General features: G+C 44.8%; 1 long non-coding RNA gene across 1 annotated transcript in view; it reads right to left on the reverse strand.

Annotated features, from left to right (window-relative positions):
* Nucleotides 1-17,902, reverse strand: part of LOC143776419 (uncharacterized) — a 210,257-nt gene extending 192,355 nt beyond the window's left edge. Inside the window, exon 1 of the long non-coding RNA XR_013215828.1 lies at nt 17,755-17,902. This is a non-coding gene — a long non-coding RNA (uncharacterized LOC143776419). The remainder of the gene's footprint in view (nt 1-17,754) is intronic.
* Between the last annotated feature and the right edge of the window lie 3,707 nt (nt 17,903-21,609).

Below are 21,609 nucleotides of genomic sequence, written 5' to 3' on the forward strand. Positions count from 1 at the left end.
CATTTTTTTTTCATTTACTGACACTATAAGGCTATGTGCACACGTTGCAAAATTGCCGCGGAAATTTCCACGCCAATTCTGCAACTCCCTGCCGCGGGTATAACACATGCAGAATTGGCGTGCGTATTCCCGCTAAACACTAGTGTTTTGCAAGCCCCATGCGGGGAGCTTTATTGTTAAAGGAGATAAAACACCAAAAAAACACACAAAAAAAGTACCAAATGATACAGCCTGTATGGTAATGTATTAAATAAGTGGCACTGATAGATTGTGATTGGAACATTAGTTCTACATGTAAAATGCACTGTCCCAAAATTTAAGATACCTCTAATCAATAATAAAAGCACACAATGCAAAAATTAAGTCAGGTAATCTTATTGTATAAATATCAGCAAGTATCAAAAGAGTATCAAAAGATCAATACTAAGCAGGCGGGATGAAAACAAAGTAAGATGAAAATCATGAAGATTAAAACAGGAATGATCTCACCAATTGCCATAGACCAGGTAAGTGATGCCCATGATTCGCTGGAGCGGAGAGTTCCATGGATCAGCGAAGTTGGGAGACAATACCCTGTCAGTCCCTGAAGGGCTATCAACAATCCTACGTCCCAAGCTCCCGCCCAGGGGCGTAACTACCGCGGTCGCAGCGGTCGCCATTGCGACCGGGCCCCGCAGGTCAGGGGCCCCGGGCCGGCAGGTCTGAGCAGGGCCAGGCTGGCCATCGGGCACTTCTGGCAAATGCCAGAAGAGCCGATGCCAGTAGTGGGCCGCTGCACTGTTCCTCCCCCGGAACCCCCCCAGTGCCGCCGCCGCCGCCGCCGCATTTAACTATACCGGCGTCTATGACACCGGTATAGTTCAATGCAATGATGGGAGGAGAGAGCGTCACCTGACGCTTCCTCTCCCATCATTCCCCGCTCTGCCTCTGACAGTACACTGCGGGTGCGCGATGACGTCATATCATCGCGCACCTGCAGTGTCCTGGGCAGACTTCAGCCGCCAGGAGCAGCGCGGGCAAAAGGAAAGGTGAGGAGAGTTTTTTTTTTTTTTTTCTTTTTAACCGGACTGTGGGGCCATTATCGGGGGGGGGGGGGGGGGGGATGAGATGAGATGTGGGCTGTGCTCTATATATCCCTGTGCGGGCTCTGCTGTATATACCCCTGTGGGGACTCTGCTGTATATATCCCTGTGCGGGCTCTGCTGTATATATCCCTGTGCGGGCTCTGCTGTATATACCACTGTGCGGGCTCTGCTGTATATACCACTGTGCGGGCTCTGCTGTATATACCACTGTGCGGGCTGTGCTCTATATACCACTGTGCGGGCTCTGCTGTATATACCACTGTGCGGGCTGTGCTCTATATACCACTGTGCAGGCTCTGCTGTATATATCCCTGTGCGGGCTCTGCTGTATATACCACTGTGCGGGCTGTGCTCTATATACCACTGTGCGGGCTGTGCTCTATATACCACTGTGCGGGCTGTGCTCTATATACCACTGTGCGGGCTGTGCTCTATATACCACTGCGGGCTGTGCTCTATATACCACTGTGCGGGCTCTGCTGTATATACCACTGTGCGGGCTCTGCTGTATATACCACTGTGCGGGCTGTGCTGTATATACCACTGTGCGGGCTGTGCTGTATATACCACTGTGCGGGCTGTGCTGTATATACCACTGTGCGGGCTCTGCTGTATATACCACTGTGCGGGCTGTGCTGGATATACCACTGTGAGGGCTGTGCTGTATATACCCCCTGTGCTGGCTGTGCTGTATATACCCCTGTGCGGGCTGTGCTGTATATACCCCTGTGCGGGCTGTGCTGTATATACCCCTGTGCGGGCTGTGCTGTATATACCCCTGTGCGGGCTGTGCTGTATATACCCCTGTGCGGGCTGTGCTGTATATACCCCTGTGCGGGCTGTGCTGTATATACCACTGTGCGGGCTGTGCTGGATATACCACTGTGCGGTCTGTGCTGGATATACCACTGTGCGGTCTGTGCTGGATATACCACTGTGAGGGCTGTGCTGGATATACCACTGTGCGGTCTGTGCTGGATATACCACTGTGCGGTCTGTGCTGGATATACCACTGTGCGGTCTGTGCTGGATATACCACTGTGAGGGCTGTGCTCTATATACCCCCTGTGCTGGCTGTGCTGTATATACCCCTGTGCGGGCTGTGCTGTATATACCCCTGTGCGGGCTGTGCTGTATATACCCCTGTGCGGGCTGTGCTGGATATACCACTGTGAGGGCTGTGCTGGATATACCACTGTGCGGTCTGTGCTGGATATACCACTGTGCGGTCTGTGCTGGATATACCACTGTGCGGTCTGTGCTGGATATACCACTGTGCGGTCTGTGCTGGATATACCACTGTGCGGGCTGTGCTGGATATACCACTGTGCGGGCTGTGCTGGATATACCACTGTGTGGGCTGTGCTGGCACCCAACACCATGTTGCAGTGCAGGAGATTCCTGCAACAGTCCGAGGCGTATCTAGGGGAAGCGGGGTGGGGGGGTTGTGGGGGCGGGGGAAGGTGGGGGGGGGTAGGGGGGGCCCCATTTGGAAGTTCGCACCGGGGCCCATAACTTTGTAGTTACGCCACTGCTCCCGCCCTTACAAGGGCAGTCCACAGCTACCCCTGAGCAAATTCATGCCCTGCACTCTCCCTATTAAAGTGTCCCGACGCATTTCCTTGCAGGCCTAATCATCAGGGGACTTGCCTGCCTGGGAGATTAAAGTGCACGAGTGCTATACATAAGGACAAAAGGACCTGCCACCCTCCTTGCTATATTGGAGAGAGTGGGAGGAGTTGTGAGGTCCACATTATATAGTGAAATAACGGACATAATTAGCCTATCAGATAATAGACCCTGATCATGTGATCAAAAGGTATGGGTCCTTACTATGTGCGGCCGTATTGATGGTAAAAACCAGTAATCAAAAAAGAAACCAAAATCAAGCCGACCCGCAGGTCGCTACAAACAGAGTTACCTGTCAGGTAACAGCAAAAAATATAGCCGCACTGGTGCCGATGAGATGATCTGGACACGCGCTCTCTGATGGTGGCGGAAGTTAGCGTTACCAGGATACCAAGACGCCGAGTCGCGTCAGGACCCGACAACTTCCGGTTTCAACGGAAGTGATTGTTGCTGAGACGCTACAGCTCTATGTTATGGAGACAGCTGGGTCACCATGATACACGTTTTTAAGATTGGAACGCTGGAGCGCCCGAATCTCAGCGATACATCAATGGCGATACAGCGCTACAGCGCTATGTCATGGAGACCGCTCGGTCACCACAATACACGTTTATAAGAGGCAATATTTATTAGGACGCTGAAGTGCACTTTAATCTCCCAGGCAGGCAAGTCCCCTGATGATTAGGCCTGCAAGGAAACGCGTCGGGACACTTTAATAGGGAGAGTGCAGGGCATGAATTTGCTCAGGGGTAGCTGTGGACTGCCCTTGTAAGGGCGGGAGCTTGGGACGTAGGATTGTTGATAGCCCTTCAGGGACTGACAGGGTATTGTCTCCCGACTTCGCTGATCCATGGAACTCTCCGCTCCAGCGAATCATGGGCATCACTTACCTGGTCTATGGCAATTGGTGAGATCATTCCTGTTTTAATCTTCATGATTTTCATCTTACTTTGTTTTCATCCCGCCTGCTTAGTATTGATCTTTTGATACTCTTTTGATACTTGCTGATATTTATACAATAAGATTACCTGACTTAATTTTTGCATTGTGTGCTTTTATTATTGATTAGAGGTATCTTAAAATTTGGGACAGTGCATTTTACATGTAGAACTAATGTTCCAATCACAATCTATCAGTGCCACTTATTTGATACATTACCATACAGGCTGTATCATTTGGTACTTGTTTTGAGGTGATTTTTGTTTTTTTGTGTGTTTTTTTGGTGTTTTATCTCCTTTAACAATAAAGATTATGTTTTAATTCCTACTATAGCTGTGTTCCTATAATACTGGTGGGATCTTGTTGGATTATTCCAAATAGATATTTAGAATTGCTGTTTTTGTGCAAGCCCCATGCGGGAAGTAAGCGGAACAATGCATTCCTACGTGTGCACAAAGAATGAGCATGCTGTGTATTTTTCCGCAATGCGATTCCACCGCGGGAAAATATGCAGCATTAGCACAGCATTGCAGAATCCCATTGAATTCAATGGGCTGTGTTGTGTATGCGTTTTCGCAGCGAAAAGAAGCATACAATCCGCAACGTGTGCACATAGCCTAAATGTAGCATTTGAAATGTTATTTACGGTTTTGCATTACTTCTGATGAGCATCCAGGATGTCACAGATAACATCCTAGTGGATATCAAATTGTTGTCCACATTTGTTTTGCCATCCTAAATTGGCAGAAGCTCTGTACCAGGTTACTGATAAAAAATCATTTAAGTAAATCCAGCTGGATAAACAGGACTTACCAATTTTAGATGTCACCACAACTTGTATTATGATACAGTATTAATGTTCATTTCAACAGAGAGAGCATGTAAATATTATTGTGTTCTCTGATATGTAAAAAAAATCTTTAAAACAGCTAACCTCTAATATGTTTTCACAAGATGTTGTTAAAGCAGCACTCCCATCAAAGTTTTTATCCTCTTTCATGTATTGAAGTCATCATATTATATAGCACTGTGTTTTTACAATTGCTCCTTTTGCCCTTCTACCCAGTTAATTCTTCTCTTTTCCATTAGGTCTATGACATCATGTGGTTAGAAACTGACTAGCTGAATCCTTCTAAGCTCTATGTAGAAACAGGAGGTCAATTTTCTCTTATGTGTCATAAGTTACTGCAAAAGTCCCTGGCAGATGTGAGAGGGGGAAGGAGCGGAGCAGTTGAATCAGGAGTTGAAGAGGGGAATGATAAATGCGGGGACAAGAAACTTCCTATTTCTGGATAGAGAAAAGAGAAGAATGATTTGGGTAGAAAGGCAAAGTGAGCAATTGTAAACGCACAGTGCTATATAATATGATGACTGCAATATATTAAGAGGATAAAAATTTTGATGGGAGAAGGGCCTCTTTAATTTGCATGTGTGGAGGAAGGATGATCCAGAGAACTTACTGAATAAATTTTGACATTTCTTTAAAGCTCTCCACTCAGCTAAGACTTAAGCCCCCATCACACTAAGCGAGGTCGCTAGCGAGATCGCTGCTGAGTCACAAGTTTTGTGACGCAACAGCGACCTCAGTAGCGATCTCGCTATGTTTGACACGTAGCAGCGACCAGGCCCCTGCTGTGAGATCGCTGGTCGAGTCGGAATGGCCTGGACCTTTTTTTGATCGTTGAGGTCCCGCTGACATCGCTGGATCGGTGTGTGTGACACGGATTCAGCGATGTCTTCACTGGTAACCAGGGTAAACATCGGGTTACTAAGCGCAGGGCGGCGCTTAGTAACCCGATGTTTACCCTGGTTACCATCGTAAATGTAAAAAAACCCAAACAGTACATACTCACATTCCGGTGTCCGTCAGGTCCCTTGCCGTCTGCTTCCCGCACTGACTGACTGCCGGCCGTAAAGTGAAAGCACAGCGGTGACGTCACCGCTCTGCTGTTAGGGCCGGCGCTCAGTCAGTGCAGGAAGCGGACGCCGGGGGACGCGAAAGTGAGTATGTACTGTTTGTTTTTTTACATTTTACACTGGTAACCAGGGTAAACATCGGGTTACTAAGCGCAGCCCTGCGCTTAGCAACCCGATGTTTACCCTGGTTACCCGGGGACCTCGGCATCGTTGGTCGCTGGAGAGCGGTCTGTGTGACAGCTCTCCAGCGACCAAACAGCGACAAAACAGCGACGCTGCAGCGATCGGCATCGTTGTCTGTATCCCTGCAGCGTCGCTAAGTGTGACGGGGCCTTTACAGTGGCTCTTTATTTCAGTTGAACAATAGTGGTGATTATTTTGGTTTGCCAATATAATTAGCTAAAGGTGATTATTATGTAAAGAGAAATCTGCCTGAATGCCACTTTATACAGGCTGATGAATATTCAATTCTGATCTTCGGGATACTGGCCATTTCTATTCATGTCCACTGACTAAATCACAAACAAGCAAATACAGTAGTTTTGCCACTTAGTGCCATTTTCCATGCAGACTTTAATATCCTCGTTTGTAGGCAGCACATCACCACACAAAAAAATGTCCTGGCAGCAATAACCAAACTGTATACAAATATACGGTATACAACAAATCTTGGATTAATAAATCTACAATTGGTTTAAATTAAAAAAAAGTTCCTGTGTTGAGATGAATGTCATAAATGTGCCCCTGCTATGTACTGTGTAATGGTGGTGTCTCACCATACAGGAACATGGTCTGATGATACCACAACTCCTCACCAAGGGAGGAGACCAAAAAGTGTTTACAGACAGGACAGCACAGGATTGAAGCTGCTGCTTTCTGTGAAATAAAACAATTCTATGCCTGCTTAAAAATATGTTTTACCTCACAGTAAGCGGCAGCTGCAATCCCATGCTGTCCGGTCTGTATACTCCTTTTTTCCTCCTCTGCTCATGAGCACAGGAACATTTTTAGACACATACAATTGTGAAATGTATTTTTATTCCAAGAACTAGAATTAAAATGTACTTTGTTAATAATAATCTTTATTTTTATATAGCGCTAACATATTCTGCAGCGCTTTACAGTTTGCACACATTATCATCGCTGTCCCCGATGGGGCTCACAATCTAAATTCCCTATCAGTATGTCTTTGACAGGAAAACCACTTTAAAGGGGTTGTGAACTACTATTACAACCCCTTCTTTAACTAAATGTGTGGCATATGGCATATTCTTCATTCTTTATTTAGGAGACTTGCTTGGCACCTATGTCCCACAGCGCTTTCACCAGGAGTCCATCTAACTTGCACTGTATGAAGCACCTTTCACCAAGTAGGTTGATGAGGCTATCCTTACTGACTGAGGAATCCTCTTGTTCCCAGGAAAGCAAAGTCTGACTTCCGTACTTGTCATTAAGTAGGTGATACCCCTGTCTCTCTTGCAGCTGTTGAAGATGGTCATATACTTGGGGATAGTGCTGATGCAGCTTTTTTATCTCAAAAGCTGTTCTGGGGACTGGTGGTGTTTCTGTTTGCTTCTGGGGCCTCATCCGGGTTGTGGTTACCAGTCGCCCTGCACTGGCAACCTCCTGTCTTTTAACCAGAGAAATTGAGACCCTTGACACTCATTGTCATAATGTCCTTCTTCACCACACCTTAGACAATGGACACAGGCAGCACTCTGATTTGATGTCCGGCAAGCCTCACAAGCAGGAAATTTTCTATTTTGGAACCCACCCCTGGGTCTAAACGATTTGGATTCAGGCCTGATGCAAATTAACATCTTCACCTCTGTCAATCAGCTGGGAGTTCTCTGATTTCTTCTTCCCAGTCAGCGTCGGGTGTTTTCTCTTTCGCTGGTGATTTGGGGTTCACTCTCAGTAGAGCTGCTGGAAAGTCCCGAGGATGATCTTCTGACTGACAGCTAGGGGTCTCCAACTTCAGCGGATTCACTTTCATAGTTTTGGTAGCAAAGTCTTTCTTTCACTTCTGTTCACTCTGACTCCAAACTGGCTGCCTCATTCATTTTTTTAATTAAAGGGAACCTGTCACCCCCCCCCCCCATCCCAGGCGTTTGAAACTAAAAGAGCCACCTTGTGCAGCAGTAATGCTGCATTCTGACAAGGTGGCTCTTTTAGTTCTGGGTGCTGTAACTGCAGAAATAATCAGTTTTGTAATTTGTCAGAAAATACCATGTTTTCAGTCCTGGAGGCAGGCCTTTCCCCCCTGCTGCAGACGCCACACAGCCGTCGCTCAAGTCTTCTTGGCGCCGGGCGCCGCCTCCTCAGAGCTGTTTTGAAATGAGCCGGCGCCTGCGTTCTTTTCTCCTGCCTTGGGCAGGCGCAGTGAGCGCTGCCCGTCCTCATATGCAGTCTAGCTGACTGCGCCTGCGCGGCCGCCCTGCCTGTGAATCCCAGCCCCGCAGTGTCTTCTTATTTATTCACAAGAATACTTGAGTGACGGCTGTGTGGCGTCTGCAGCAGGGGGGAAAGGCCTGCCTTCTTGACTGAAGAAAGGTATATTCTGACAAATTACAAAACAAATTATTTCTGCAGTTACAGCACCCAGAACTAAAAGAGCCACCTTGTCAGAATGCAGCATTATTGCTGCACAAGGTGGCTCTTTTAGTTTCAAACGCCTGGGGGGGGTGACAGGTTCCCTTTAAGACTTTATCCAAAATGCCAGGATCTTCTAGGTACTGTTTCATCTGCAACTTGATGTCTTTGCTGATTAATCCTGTTCCTAAAGATCTCAAAAACTTCTTCTGGACTAGCCGGGAAACTTTTCCCCCACCTCTACCTCACAGGATGCAAACAACAGTCTGTCCTTAAGTTTAAAGGCCCCGTCTCACTAAGCGATTTACCAACGATCACGACCAGCGATACGACCTGGCCGTGATCGTTGGTAAGTCGTTGTGTGGTCGCTGGGGAGCTGTCACACAGACAGCTCTCTCCAGCGACCAAAGATCAGGGGAACGACTTCGGCATCGTTGAAACTGTCTTCAACGATGCCGAAGTCCCCCTGCAGCACCAAGGTAACCAGGGTAAACATCGGGTTACTAAGCGCAGGGCCGCGCTTAGTAACCCGATGTTTACCCTGGTTACCAGCGTAAATGTAAAAAAAAACAAACAGTACATACTCGCCTTCTGATGTCCGTCAGGTCCCTTGCCGTCTGCTTCCTGCTCTGACTGAGATCCGGCCGTACAGTGAGAGCAGAGCGCAGCGGTGACGTCACTGCTGCGCTCTCACTGTACGGCCGGCAGTCAGTGAGAGCAGGAAGCAGACGGCAAGGGACCTGACGGACATCAGAAGGCGAGTATGTACTGTTTGTTTTTTTTTACATTTACGCTGGTAACCAGGGTAAACATCGGGTTACTAAGCGCGGCCCTGCGCTTAGTAACCCGATGTTTACCCTGGTTACCAGTGAAGACATCGCTGGATCGGTGTCACACACACCGATTCAGCGATGTCAGCGGGGCCTCAACGACCGAAAAAAGGTCCAGGCCATTCCGACACGACCAGCGATCTCGCAGCAGGGGCCTGATCGCTGGTACGTGTCACACATAGCGAGATCGCTATGGAGGTCGCTGTTGCGTCACAAAACTTGTGACTCAGCAGCGATCTCGCTAGCGATCTCGCTATGTGAGACGGGGCCTTAACTGTTCTAAACTTAAAACTTTGAGGAGACTCCTTGTGGTTCTGTGAGATGCTACTGAGTCGGTGGAACAGTTCTGAAGTTCTTTCCTCTTTATAGTGCCCCTTTAACCCCTTTCTGACATTAGATGTACTATCCCGTCGAGGTGGTATGGGCCCGTATGACTCGTATCACGGGGGAAGCGCGGCCGTTCGCGGCCGGGTGTCAGCTGACTATCGCAGCTGACATCTGGCACTATTTGCCAGGAGTGGTCACAGACCGCTCCTGGCACATTAACCCCCGGCACACTGTGATCAAAATGATCGCAGCGTTCCTTCCAGCGGCATAGGGAAGCGTCGCACAGGCAGGGGGGCTCCCTGCGTGCTTCCCTGAGACCCTCGGGGCAACGCGATGCGATCGCGTTGCTCCGAGGGTCTCCTACCTCCTCCTCCCTGCAGGCACAGATCCAAAATAGCCACGGGGGGCCTTTCGGGTCCTGCAGGGAGGTGGCTTTCAAGCGCCTTCTGCCGGGAATCCTCCCTGCAGTGCCTGTGTTGATCTGACACAGTGCATTGCAAAGTGTCGGATCAGCGATCTGTCACTTTACTGTGATGTCCCCCCTGGGGTAATGTAAAAAAGTAAAAAAAAATAATATTTACATGTTTAAAAAAAAAAAATCTTAAATAAAGAGAAAAATAAAATATTGTTCCAATAAATACATTTCTTTAAATAAAAAACTAAATAAATAAAAGTACACATATTTAGTATCGCCGTAACGACACGACCTATAAAACTGTCTCACTAGTTAACCCCTTCAGTGAACACCGTAAGAAAAAAAAAACATGCAAAACACGACGCTTTATCATACCGCCAAACAAAAAGTGAAATAACACGCGATCAAAAAGACGGATATAAATAACCATGGTACCGCTAAAAACGTCATCTTGTTCCGCAAAAAACGAGCCACCATACAGCATCATCAATGAAAAAATAAAAAAGTTATAGTCCTCAGAATAAAGTGATGCTAAAATAATTATTTTTTCTATAAAATAGTTTTTATCTTATAAAACACCAAAACATAAAAAAAAGATATAAATGAGGTATCGCTGTAATCGTTCTGACCCTAAGAATAAAATTGCTTTATCAATTTTACCAAACGTGGAACGGTATAAACGCCCCCCAAAAAGAAATTCATGAATAGCTGGGTTTTGGTCATTCTGCCTCACAAAAATCGGAATAAAAAGCGATCAAGAAATGTCACGTGCCCGAAAATGGTACCAGTAAAAACGTCAACTTATCCTGCAAAAAACAAGATCCCACATGACTCTGTGGACCAAAATACGGAAAAATTATAGCTTTCAAAATGTGGAGACGCAAAAACTATTTTTTGCAATAAAAAGCGTCTTTTAGTGTGTGACGGCTGCCAATCATAAAAATCCGCTAAAAAATGCTATAAGGGTAAATCAAACCCCCCTTCATCACCCCCTTAGGTAGGGAAAAATAATAAAATTATAAAAAATTTATTTATTTCAATTTTCCCATTAGGGTTAGGGTTAGGGTTGGGGCTAAAGTTAGGGTTGGGGCTAAAGTTAGGGTTAGGGCTACAGTTAGGGTTGGGGTTAGGGTTGGGGCTAAAGTTAGGGTTAGAGTTGGGGCTAAAGTTAGGGTTGGGGCTAAAGTTAGGGTTTGGATTACATTTACGGTTGGAATTAGGGTTGGGATTAGGGTTAGGGGTGTGGTCAGGGTTATGGCTGGGATTAGGGTTAGGGGTGTGTTTGGGTTAGGGTTTCAGTTAGAATTGGGGGTTTCCACTGTTTAGGCACATCAGGGGCTCTCCAAACGCGACATGGCGTCCGATCTCAATTCCAGCCAATTCTGCGTTGAAAAAGTAAAACAGTGCTCCTTCCCTTCTGACTTCTCCGGTGCGCCTAAACAGGGGTTTACCCCAACATATGGGGTATCCGCGTACTCAGGACAAATTGGACAACAACTTTTGGGGTACAAGTTATCCTGTTACCCTTGGGAAAATACAATACTGGGGGCTAAAACATAATTTTTGTGGAAAAAAAATTTGTTTTATTTTCACGGCTCTGTTATAAACTGTAGTGAAACACTTGGGGGGTTCAAAGTTCTCACAACACATCTAGATAAGTTCCTTGGGGGGTCTAGTTTTGAATATAGGGTCACTTGTGGGGGGTTTCTACTGTTTAGGTACATCAGGGGCTCTGCAAATGCAACGTGACGCCTCCAGACCAATCCATCTAAGTATGCATTCCTAACGGCGCTCCTTCACTTCCGAGTTCTGCCATGCACCCAAACGGTGGTCCCCCCCATATGGGGTATCAGCGTACTCGGGACAAATTGGACAACAACTCTTGGGGTCCAATTTCTCCTGTTACCCTTGGGAAAATACAAAACTGGGGGCTAAAAAATAATTTGTGTGAAAAAAATGTTTTTATATTTTCATGGCTCTGCGTTATAAACTGTAGTGAAACACTTGGGGGATCAAAGTTCTCACAACACATCTAGATAAGTTCCTTGGGGGGGTCTTCTTTCCAAAATGGGGTCACTTGTGGGGGGTTTCAATGTTTAGGCACATCAGGGGCTCTTCAAACGCGACATGGTGTCCTATCTCAATTCCAGTCAATTTTGCATTGAAAAGTCAAACGGCGCTCCTTTCCTTCCGAGCTCTGCCATGCGCCCAAACAGTGGTTTACCCCCACATATAGGGTATCAACATACTCAGGACAAATTTTACAACAATTTTGGGGTCCAATGTCTTCTGTTACCCTTGAGAAAATAAAAAATTGGGGCCAAAAGATAATTTCTGTGAAAAAATATGATTTTTTATTTTTACAGCTCTACATTATAAACGTCTGTGAAGCACTTGGTGGGTCAAAGTGCTCAACACACATCTACATAAGTTCCTTAGGGGGTCTACTTTCCAAAATGGTGTCACTTGTGGGGGGTTTCAATGTTTAGGTACATCAGGGGCTCTCCAAACACGACATGGCATCCCATCTCAATTCCAGTCAATTTTGCATTGAAAAGTCAAATGGCGCTCCTTCCCTTCCGAGCTCTGCCATGGCCCCAAACAGTGGCCTACCCCCACATATGGGGTATCAGCGTACTCAGGACAAATTGCACAACAACTTTTGGGGTCCAGTTTCATTTGGGGCGAAAAGATCATTTTTGTTTAAAAATATGATTTTTTATTTTTACGGCTCTACATTATAAACTTATCTGAAGCACTTGGTGGGTCAAAGTCCTTTCCACACATCTAGATAAGTTCCTTAGGGGGACTACTTTCCAAAATGGTGTTACTTGTGGGGGCGTTTCAATGTTTAGGCACATCAGGGGCTCTCCAAACAAAACATGGTGTCCCATCTCAATTCCAGTCAATTTTGCATTGAAAATTCAAATGGCGCTCCTTCCCTTCCAAGCTCTGCCATGCGCCCAAATGGTGGCTTACCCCCACATTTGGGTATCAGCGTACTCAGGACAAATTGCACAACTTTCGGGGTCCAATTTCTTCTTTTACTCTTGGGAAAATAAAAATCGGGGGCGAAATATCATTTTTGTGAAAAAATATGATTTTTTATTTTTATGGCTCTGCATTATAAACTTCTGTGAAGCATTCGGTGGGTCAAAGTGCTCACCACACATCTAGATAAGTTCCTTAGGGGGTATAGTTTCCAAAATGGTGTCACTTGTGGGGGTGTTTCAATGTTTAGGCACATCAGGGGCTCTTCAAACGCGACATGGCGTCCTATCTCAATTCCAGTCAATTTTGTATTGAAAAGTCAATTGGCGCTCCTTCCCTTCCGAGCTCTGCCATGCGCCCAAACAGTGGTTTACCCCCACATATGGGGTATCAGCGTACTCTGGACAAATTGTGCAACAACTTTTGAGGTCAAATTTCTCCTGTTACTCTTGGTAAAATAAAACAAATTGGATCAGAAATAATTTTTTTGTGAAAAAAAGTTAAATGTTCTTTTTTTTAAAACATTTCAAAAATTCCTGTGAAGCACCTGAAGGGTTAATAAACTTCTTGAATGTGGTTTTGAGCACCTTGAGGGCTGCACTTTTTAGAATGGTGTCACACTTGGGTATTTTCTATCATACAGACCCCTCAAAGTGACTTCAAATGTGATGTGGTCCCTAAAAAACATGATGTAAAAATGAGAAATTGATGGTCACCTTTTAACCCTTATAACTCGCTAACAAAAAAATATTTGGTTCCAAAATTATGCTTATGTAAAGTAGACATGTGGGAAATGTTACTTATTAAGTATTTTGTGTGACTTATCTCTGCGATTTAAGGGCATAAAAATTCAAAGTTGGAAAATTGCAAAATTTTCAAAATTTTCGCCAAATTTGTTTTTTTCACAAATAAACGCAGGTAATATCAAATACATTTTATCACTATGATGAAGTACAATATGTCTCGAAAAAACTGTGTCAGAATCATCAGGATCTGTTGAAGCGTTCCAGAGTTATAACCTCATAAAGGGACAGTGGTCAGAATTGCAAAAACTGGCCCGGTCATTAACGTGCGAACCACCCTTGGGGGTAAAGGGGTTAAAACAGTCTTCAGTGGTGGTAATATCAAGTGATTTTTCATTTCTAGCATATTACGGAGATTCAGTCCTGGGCTGATAGCTTTCACCACCCCCTCGATGATCTTGTCTGCCTTTCTGCAATCCTGCTTCAATCTGATGCAACAAGTTTGTATAAGACAGTTTCTCCTTCTCTTCGCATTCACCATTCTGTCCAAGGACCTAAAAATCTTTCCTTATGGTGATTTGCTATGTTAGAAAGGTCTGTTGTCCTGGTATACTGTTATACTGCTGTTTTCACATTTGTGGATGAGGGCTTGCGTTCGACGCAGGTCGGCGCATCGTGAAAACGACACATGCGGAGGCATCCGCATACATCTGTATGGCCTGCGTACCCAATGTTAAAGATAGAGTATGCAGGACGCATGCTGACGTAGGCGGAGCTGAAGGAAGAGGCACGGCGGTGGGCAGGGCTAATGGAGCAACTACGCTGTCCTCCACAAAGCCCTCGTCCGCAAACTAGCCTTAGAGATCTGTTCTTCTGCCATCTTTACATGTCCTGCTACCTAACTCAATTCCTCATAAGTTAACTGCAGAAGCAACTCACTGACACTGTTAATCAGTACTTTCACATTCATTGCTGCTGGCTCTGCTATTGTTTTTACAATTCTGGTCTGCTTTAATTGATGCAGCAGAGTTGAGTTGAGGTGCTGTGCTGCTGTATGTTTCATTAGCTGTGCCTCTGCTCAATTACAGTCTTATTGCCTTTCTGGATTCCCTGTACAGGCCACCAATGTTGCATGCTTGCCACTCAGGCTATAAGGGCGATACAAAGGAAACATAAGTTCTTGTTGAAATAATGGGGAAATCTTACTCAAGATCACCACTAATTAATTATTCAAGGTAATGGGGAGTTAATGGTTTTCAGGCATAGTGTTGGCATATATCTGAGCTGAAGTTGATCATGGGAATTTTATTCAAGCTTCTTTTAATCACAAAAAAACAATTCTCTAAATGCAATGCTGCACATCAACATATACAGTTATATGAAAAAGTTTGGGCACCCCTATTAATCTTAAGCTTAATGATGTATAAAAATTGTTTTTTTTGCAACAGCTATTTCAGTTTCATATATATAATAACTGTTGGACACAGTAATGTTTCTGCCTTGAAATGAGGTTTATTGTACTAACAGAAAATGTGCAATCTGCATTCAAACAAAATTTGACAGGTGCATAAGTATGGGCAGCCTTATCATTTTCTTGTTTTAAATACTCCTACATACTTTTTACTGACTTACTAAAGCACTTTTTTTTGTTTTGTAACCTCATTGAGCTTTGAACTTCATAGCCAGGTGTATGCAATCATGAGAAAAGCTACTTAAAGTGGCCACTTGCAAGTTGTTCTCCTGTTTGAATCTCCTCTGAAGAGTGGCATCATGGGCTCCTCAAAACAATTGTCAAATAGTGTTGAGCGATACCTTCCGATACTTGAAAGTATCGGTATCGGATAGTATCGGCCGATACCCGAAAAATATCGGATATCGCCGATACCGATACCCGATACCAATACAAGTCAATGGGACACAAGTATCGGAAGATATCCTGGATGGTTCCCAGGGTCTGAAGGAGAGGAAACTCTCCTTCAGGCCCTGGGATCCATATTCATGTAAAAAATAAAGAATTAAAATAAAAAATATGGATATACTCACCCCTCCGGAGGCCCCTGGACCTTACCGATGTAACCGGCAGCCTCCGTTCCTAAGAATGAGGAGTTTAGGACCTTCGATGACGTCGCGGCTTGTGATCGGTCACGCGACCAATCACAAGCCGCGACGTCATCGCAGGTCCTAAACTCCTCATTCTTAGGAACGGAGGCTGCTGATTACATCGGTAAGGTCCAGGGTCCGCCGGAGGGGTGAGTATATCCATATTTTTTATTTTAATTCTTTATTTTTTACATGAATATGGATCCCAGGGCCTGAAGGAGAGTCTCCTCTCCTCCAGACCCTGAGAACCATACACTGGGAACTTCCGATTCCAATTTCCGATATCACAAAAATATCGGAACTCGGGATCGGAATTCCGATACCGCAAGTATCGTCCGACACCCGATATTTGCGGTATCGGAATGCTCAACACTACTGTCAAATGATCTGAAAACAAAGATTATTCAACATAGTTGTTCAGGGGAAGGATACAAAAAGCTGTCTAAGAGATTTAACCTGTCAATTTCCACTGTGAGGAACATAGTAAGGAAATGGAAGAACACAGGTACAGTTCTTGTTAAGGCCAGAAGTGGCAGGCCAAGAAATACATCAGAAAGGCAGAGAAGAAGAATGGTGAGATCAGTCAAGGACAATCCTCAGACCACCTCCAGAGAGCTGCAGCATCAACTTGCTGCAGATGGTGTCACTGTGCATCAGTCAACTATACAACGCACTTCGCACAAGGAGAAGCTGTATGGGAGAGTGATGCGAAAGAAGACGTTTCTGCAAGCACGCCACAAACAGAGTCGGCTGAGGTATGCAAAAGCACATTTGGAGAAGCCAATTTCTTGACAATAATGTTCATGAATCAGTGACAAAGTTGAAGTTACGCAGGGGATGGATCTGTCAGCAAGACAATGATCCAAAACACCGCTCCAAGTCTACTCAGGCATTCATGCAGAGGAACAATTACACTGTTCTGGAATGGCCATCCCAGTCCCCAGACCTGAATATCATTGAACATCTGTGGGATCATTTGAAGAGCGCTGTCCATGCTCGGCGACCATCAAACTTAACTGAACTGGAATTGTTTTATAAAGAGGAGTGGTCAAAAATACCTTCATCCAGGATCCAGGAACTCATTAAAAGCTACAGGAAGCGACTAGAGGCTGTTATTTTTGCAAAAGGAGGATCTACTAAATATTAATGTCACTTTTCTGATGAGGTGCCCATACTTATGCACCTGTCAAATTTTGTTTGAATGCAGATTGCACATTTTCTGTTAGTACAATAAACCTCATTTCAAGGCAGAAACATTACTGTGTCCAACAGTTATCAGATATTTGAAACTGAAATAGCTGTTGCGAAAAAAACAATTTTTATAAAACATTAAGCTTAAGATTAATAGGGGTGCCCAAACTTTTTCATATAACTGTATGAAAGTATTTGCAGATAACATCTCTTCACAAATAACTTCTCTTCACAGACAGAGTCTTAAGGTACCTTCACACGAAACGACTTTGTAACGATATCGCTAGCGATCCGTGACGTTGCAGCGTCCTGGCTAGCGATATCGTTTAGTTTGACACGCAGCAGCGATCAGGATCCTGCTGTGATGTCGCTGGTCGCTGAATAAAGTTCAGAACTTTATTTGGTCGTCCGATCGCCGTATATCGTTGTGTTTGACAGCAAAAGCAACGATACCAGCGATATTTTACACTGGTAACCAGGGTAAACATTGGGTTACTAAGCGCAGGGCCGCGCTTAGTAACCCGATGTTTACCCTGGTTACCAGTGTAAAATGTAAAAAAAACAAACAGTACATACTTACATTCGCATCCCCCGCCGTCTGCTTCCCACACTGACTGAGCGCCGCAAAGTGAAAGTGAAAGCACAGCACAGCGGTGACGTCACCGCTGTGCCCTGCTACTGCCGGCGCTCAGTCAGTCAGTCAGTGCAGGAAGCGGACGCCGGGGGACGCGAATGTAAGTATGTACTGTTTGGTTTTTTTTACTTTTACGCTGGTAACCAGGGTAAACATCGGGTTACTAAGCACGGCCCTGCGCTTAGCAACCCGATATTTATCCTGGTTACCCGGGGACCTCGGCATCGTTGGTTGCTGGAGAGCGGTCTGTGTGACAGCTCTCCAGCGATCAAACAGCGACGCTGCAGCGATCGGCATCGTTGTCGCTATCGCTGCAGCGTCGTTTCGTGTGAAGGTACCTTTAATCTAAGCAGAACTGTACCTTGCTCATGCAGTGAGGTGGGGAAATGGGGAAGAGTCTGGTGCTGTAGCTCTCTCACTTCTATCTTGAGGTAATAAAGATGCTCCTGGCTATCCTGACTGCTTCTATGATTACAGCAATTGCTTCACAGGAATATACAGCTTGTCTGATTTCAGTCTGACAGGAGACTCTCTAGCACGCACATTACTCTTGGATGTCCAGGACACAATAACAGCTTTCCCAATATCCCCTGGGGCTGAGCTAACCACTCCCTGTCTGCTATAACCATTTTAACTCCTATAGTTGCTGGATGATTCTAAATCAACAGGGCAGCTTCTGTCTGTCACAATTGTATACATACATAACATACTGCTCAAAAGTTTGTAAACCAGTTCATGCAATGGATTTTCTTGCTTTAATTGGAATATGCATATTGTACTGTAGATTCAGGCTGAAGGCAGTAAAACCACAAAGGAATACATATTGAAACAAGGAGTAAAGAAACATTAATGAACAGTTATGACTTGTTAAGCGTTCATTTATGGAATGGCCTTCAGAAAGTGTTTACGACTATCAGGTGTGATTTTTACTGTTGGTACACAGGTCAGTACAGTGTTAAGCATTATTCCTCAACTGTTCCAAGACAGAATATGACCTGAACCGCTCAACTAAGTAAAGAGAATAGACAGCCCATCATTACTTTAAGGCCACGTTCACACGTTCAGTATTTGGTGGCTATTTTACATCAGTATTTGAAAGTCAGGAGTTGAACAATCAGAGGAAAATTGTAATAGAAACATATGCACCACTTCTGCATTTTTCATCCACTATTGGTTTTGGCTTCCAAATGCTAACGTAAATACTGACCAAATACTGAACGTGTAAACATGACTTAAAGGTACCGTTACACTTAACGATTTACCAACGATCACGACCAGCGATACAACCTGGCCATGATCGTTGGTAAGTCGTTGTGTGGTCGCTGGAGAGCTGTCACACAGACAGCTCTCCAGCGACCAACGATGCCGAGGTCCCCGGGTAACCAGGGTAAACATCGGGTTACTAAGTGCAGGGCCGCGCTTAGTAACCCGATGTTTACCCTGGTTACCATTGTAAATGTAAAAAAAAACACTACATACTTACATTCCGGTGTCTGTCACGTCCCTCGCCGTCAGCTTCCCGCACTTTCCTCATATGCAGCCCAGCTGACTGCACCTGCGCGGCTGCCCTGCCTGTAAATCCCAGCCCCGCAGTGACTTATGATTTATGGGCTGGGATTCACAGGCAGGGCGGCCGCACAGGCGCAGTCAGCTGGGCTGCATATGAGGAAAGACGGCCAGCGCTCACTGCGCCTGCACCAGGCAGGGGAAAAGAGCGCAGGCGCCGGCTACTTTTGAAAACAGCAGTGAGGAGGCGGCACCCAGCGCCAAGAAGATTTGAGTGACGGCTGTGTGCTGTCTGAAGCAGGGGGGAAACGCCGGCCTACTTGACTGAGGACCAGGTACTTCAGACAAATTATAAAACTGATTATTTGTCAAGTTACAGCACCCAGAACTAAAAGTGCCACCTTGTCAGAATGCAGCATTACTGCACAAGGTGGCTCTTTTAGTATGAAACGACTGGGGGGAGGGGGTGACAGGTTCCCTTTAACATTGCAAAGTATAGGAGAAGCTTAGTAATTTATTTCTTTACCCATACCAGAAAAACATTGATGACACAGTGATGGTAAAAACGGACAAGCTGATGACACATGAATGGAAAACACTGATGGCTCTGATACCATTTTTTCAGGTATGTATTTTACATGGATGTTTGAAGGAGGCCTGAGACATATGGCTTTGTGCAGCTCTGCGTCAAGGTTTCCGGCACAGGTGGTCACAACTCATTCCTCCTTGAAAAAAAACAACACATAGTAACTATCAGGTAATCACATGAGAGTTTTCCGTATGCTCGGGGTATACATCAAACACACTCATAGAGCTCCATTCACCCGATGAATGAATAAAAAGTGTATTGAGTGTACTCGAAATGATGAGTCAACAAAACAGCAGGCTTTCTATGCACAAGAGTAGGAAAGATATATCAAGAATTGCATGGGCCAAACAGCCTTTTTATCAAATAGGAGAGTGACAGCAAATCAGCAGATGAAACTACAGCAAGATGTCATCTCAACATGCACAGTTTATTCAGCCGTAGCATAACTGAATGATTGCGACAGCAGGCCACCATTTTTCTTTCAGGGTTATCCTATGAAAGTGTGACACCAGAGGGCATAACCAAAAGAAAAACTACAGAATGCTGCATCATATCTATGGAAAGGTTAGAGGATTTTAAGATTGTGGTATTTGTGTAGTGGTAGTTGGTAGTGGTTTAGGGATTATTATCCCAATACTAATTTACTATACCATATCTAAAACCAGATTTTGAGCAATAACATGCTCAGACAAGACCAGAGCAGAATGATGTACATTTTCACAGGTACTGACAACATCTAATGGTTCCAGGAATGGAATACAGTGTTTACTTTTTTGGCCATCAACGTGATAGATGTACCCATCTACCAGCCTAAACACATCACAATTGTAATGTAGTGGGGCCTCCACCATTGCAACCAGTTTCAGAAAAATTACACTAAAAGGGAATCTCTACAAGTACAATGTGTACTTAAAGAGTACCTTTCACGCATTTACCACCATAGGGAGGGGTCAGAAGACCACAGTGTTTGATTCCACATACTCCTGCACTGATTATAAGCACTTCACCATCATATTAAACAGTGCAGGGTTCTGCTAGCAGTGCAGGAGTTAATCTATTCAGTTGAGCGCTCCTGGAGCTTTTCTGCTTTAGTCTCAGCTGTTCAGTGTTGGCCATTCCACTCTGTTATATACACTCACCTCTTGCAATCAGGGATTGTCAGTGTTAGCTTCATACTGCCTGGTTCTGGAGTTGGAGGTGTTGGTTGTTTGAGGAGGCATTTGTAGTGCTGTTCTGAAGATTGTTGCTTGGTGATTTGTCTGTGTGCATATACTCATCCTCTCCTATTTGATTTTTCCTGCCCGGTGTTCCACTATGTTGTTTGTGAGTGCATATTTGTATAATTGGAATTTTCATTTACCCCTGTACGTCTTCCCTTGCTAGTCTGGTTTGTGCATTCTTATACACTACAACGCCCGACTTGCCTGGATGGGGGAGGGGACAGATAAGGGGTGATTTATGAGCTCAACAAGGCATTCATCATCAGAAGTAATCCAAGGAGCAGAGATAGCTAGGGCGCCCCTACATTTAGGCATAGGGAAGGAGCCCCTAGCCCTGCAACAGTCCCATGACACTTCCTGTCGTTTTACATTTTATTTCTTAAATCAATAGTACAAGTGAAAATAAGCAACTTTGTAAAATTTCAGATCAGAGAAATCATCTTTCTCCTCCAGGACTGATCTTTTGTTTTCAAAGTTCTTCAATTCAAGTAAAATTTGTATTCAGTGAAGACAGATTGCTACATTGCTGAAATATCAGTAGCAAATGCCATCTCCTACTGTCACATTTTATTTAGATGGCAGAGGGGAGGAGCTCTGTCTCTAGGTCCTTCCTCCTCCCATCTACATAGAATCTTATCAGCAGCAGCTGACATCTCCTATCTCAGTTATTCTGGAAACTAAAGATCAGTCCCGGAGGAGAAAGCAGATATATTGCAAAGCTGCTCACTTTCATGTGGTCTATTGATTTATAAAATACAAATTAAAACAAGAGTGAAATTCTGAGAAGGGCAGAAGTAAGGACTGACCAATTAAAGACAAGAATCAAAGAAGTGAGAAGAGAAAACATCTTAAGTAATGGCAGTTGCACATGTTGATGAGAACTAAAATTCTAACGCTTATT

This window comes from Ranitomeya variabilis, chromosome 1 (genome assembly GCF_051348905.1).
Source record: "Ranitomeya variabilis isolate aRanVar5 chromosome 1, aRanVar5.hap1, whole genome shotgun sequence".
NCBI classification, from domain to species: domain Eukaryota; kingdom Metazoa; phylum Chordata; class Amphibia; order Anura; family Dendrobatidae; genus Ranitomeya; species Ranitomeya variabilis.